The sequence below is a fragment of the Gambusia affinis genome, linkage group LG21 (genome assembly GCF_019740435.1).
Source record: "Gambusia affinis linkage group LG21, SWU_Gaff_1.0, whole genome shotgun sequence".
NCBI lineage: Eukaryota > Metazoa > Chordata > Actinopteri > Cyprinodontiformes > Poeciliidae > Gambusia > Gambusia affinis.
Genome location: NC_057888.1, coordinates 2,481,458 through 2,485,135, shown reverse-complemented (window position 1 = coordinate 2,485,135; position 3,678 = coordinate 2,481,458).

Here is a 3,678-nt window from a genome sequence, read left to right as displayed (position 1 = left end):
GTAATTAGAGAGCTGATTAGCAGAACTAACGACCCGGGAAGCGATCGCCTCTCTATGTCTTTGGGATGACGCTTGGGCGGCGATGGCGATGGAGACGGCGGCGACTGTTCTCGTTAACCGAGTGAACAGAAACCCAGGTGGATGGGAGGTGTAGGTGGGTTTCTGTATGCAGCGCCGGCCGCCGCAGGCCACAGGGTAATAGGTGGCTCTGGGCGCATCAGATGGAGAATAACAGTGGTGATTATCTTCTCTACCTCCTTGAAGTAATAGATGAAAGTCTCACCATCCCGTAATAGGCTACTTAAGTCTGTCAAGGCAGGAGAAATTTTCAGCCTGTCCTTACTCGCCCGGCTGCTTTCTCCATTTTTTGTGGTTAAATATGTTTTGTCTGAATGACCCTGATCATCAGTCGCTCTCTTCCTTCTCTGACATGAAGATAATCATTAAAAAAAAAGAAAAGAAAAACACACAGGAAATGTGCTTTTAGTTCCCTTCAGGCTAAATCCCAGCAATCAGGAGTCATTTAGGATATGCCAGGCGGGAATAATCACAGTGATATCCACACTATGACATCACTAATGAGGCGGAAGAGAGGGACAAACCCCGAGGTGAACGAGGCGGATAAACGGGTTTGTTCTGCACAGAGACGGCATGGCGGATGTTTTCTGCAAATCACTTAGCATCAAAGCTGCAATTCTGGAGGAGAGGAGGCTAGTTGTTAGCAGCAATGACAGCCTGCGGAGTGCCAGGCAAAACTAATCGCACCCCGATAAAACGACGACGCTTTCCTGTCACAATGAAAACACAAACTACTTTATTTAAAAAGGATCTAATGACATAAATTAGCTAAAAGTTGAGCTGGTCTCATGTTGCTTCTTTAAGTTAAATTCAGTTTTTGGTGTTTTGTGGAGCAAAGATTTTTATTTGTGTCGCTATGGTTTTAAAAATATCAGTAAATCTTTCCAGAGGTCATCAAAGGTCAATCAACAGTGCTGAAATAATTTAGCAATACAAATGAAAAAAGAGGGAAATTAGTAATAAATTGATTCAGCTGAAATTTGGTACGTCTCGATTTTTATTCATGTTATTTTTTGGTGATTTTTCTGCCAATTTTTGAAATGTCTATTATTATTTTTCACAAACCTAATTTTATTTTTTGTTTTATCATTTTTCTACTTGTGATGTTGTGATTATTGTAACTTGCTTTTGTCAGCTGATGTTTTAAATACATAACACACATAAAACCTTGACAACCTTCAAAAAATAATAATTTAAATCAATTATATCAACATCAACATTTTTGTTTGCAATGTTACCATTTCAAAAATATTACATTAAGTTGTCCAAACTTTTTGTAAAATTGTTAACTGAAGAATACTCACTGTCCAAAAAATAAAACAATTTTTGGATACTAAATTCACAAAAAGATTTACAGAAAATCTTTTTTTTCTGCTCAACAACAAACTTAAGCATGAAATATTTTAAATAAACAAAGAAATGTTTTTTTTGTAGTAAAGGAATGTGTTAATCATTGTAGATCTAAAATGTTAGAATAGTTTTGCATTTTTCTGTTATTGAAAGAAAGGATACTACTTAGCTAATTTAGTTTGTTGTTGATGAAAGAAAACCAAAAAATTGAGTCCATTCTCAAGAATAAAAACATGATTGAGGTTTCTCTTTATTTGAAGAAGTTTTAAGAATGTAATTAGAAGCGGATTTGGGTGGATCAAAGTCTGCCTTAGTGTTCAAATCGTTTCCGATCTCAATTAAAAGATAAATACTTTGTGCTGTTTATGCCAGGAGATTTTAATTTGTGGAATAAAGTTTTGTCCTAATTGGAAAAAAAGTCTCCATCTTTTTATGTATCATAACACAAAGTCCATTCAGGGGCCACAAACGGCCCCCAGACCTCATTTTGGACACCTCTGTTTCATGATTTGGCCTCTTTGGAGCCGACCTTGTTGGACTAAATGGTGCAGAAATCAAATAAAGATTACAGCCATGCAACAATCAACTCAAACTTTATCATCCTGCAGCTTCTGCACGAAACCTTGTTCTAAATCAACACATCCCACTGAGGCGCCATTTCTTTTTAACTAAGAACCGCGCTCAACCAGACACAACCTATTATCCCGTTATTGGCTCAGGAGGGGCTGTTAGCCGGGTGAAATGTGCCCCCAGGAGTCATTTCTTTTTTCTGGATTTTCTCCATCGCAGCTTGTTTTCCCAACAGCGCCTGGGTGAAAGTAATCTTCAGTACTGCAGTTAAAACTGAGGGGTTCCCCGATCAGATCCAACACCTGAACCAAACGGTTTCATTAACTCCTCAGCATGTTAGCAGGTTCTACGGTGAGCTGGTAATGAGTTATTTATCTGATTCAGGTGACCTGAAGTAGAAAAACACAAAAACATGGCAGTGTGTAACCGCTGGATTATATTTTAATCTTAAACAACAGACTGACCCTCTGCAGGTGATGTCACACTCCATCATGGCGGACGTCAAAACTCTAGTACAGCTAGCAAAAACCAGACAGTTGGTCGCTTTATTTTGCTTTTATTTTGTTGACTTCACTGTAAAAATGATCATAGCTGCAAAACAGACGAAGATGCAAACCAAACTTATCATTTTATTGTAAAGTGTTGTGTACCAGGCCAAAATACACTAGTAGTTAGATGCTAGCTAGCGCGAAGCTAGCATGCTAGCACTGAAATGCCTCTTTAGCAGGGATTAGGCTGTTACAGTTTAGCAGTTAGCTTCAAAGTTAGCGGGGCAACTAGCATGCTAGCCCCAAATGCTAACACAGCAGAACATTTATTAACTCAAAATATGGAGTAAATAATTATTAGTCTAAATATTGTTAGACTGATAATAAAAACTTTATGGGAATCATCTCCATGTGCTCAGTGGATGCTAACAATTTGGAATTTAAGTATTTTTTTCTATTATGCTACTTTAATTTTATAATATTGCAAAGCATCTTTAAGTACTTAGAAAAGGGCTGCACATAAATTATTATTATTATCACTATTATTGTTCTGTGTTGATCAAAAATGGTAAAAAAATGAATTTTGTTGTTTCTCGTGTGACAAATTGTTAAAAAATGAAGAGATGTCAATACTTTAGAAAGGTGCTGTATGAGAAAGGTTGTAAAACATCTTTTAATAACTATTATTCTCTGTAAAATGGTGATTTATGCATAACATTTCATTACCTCTGCAGTTTCTCAGAATTTATTACTAAAATTGGGTTTGTTTTTGTATTTTCCTCCAGAATTTGGAAGCTTTCATCAAGATGTAAGAAATAACCTAAAGAAATATGGTTCCACAATACTCCACACCATAACAACCCGGGTTTAAAATGCAGTTTTTCCACTTTGTTGAGTGTCACTGCGGGGGGAAAAATGCTTGCCTTTTGCTCCAGGACAAAGAGAAACAGCATCAACCGCCCACAACAACTCCAGATCCACATGCAGCAAAGCAAGTCGCTGTGTGAAATAAAGCATGCGTCTCCGGCTGACACGCTACCTTGCTACAACAGTCAGGTATTACAGCCTGCAGACAAATCACACTGAAGTTTATTATTGGCTTCCTACAAAGTGGATTCAAAAGAGGCGAGTTTCAGTTTTCAGTAAATTGTATACATATTACTTTAGTTTTTAATATTTATACAAACCCACA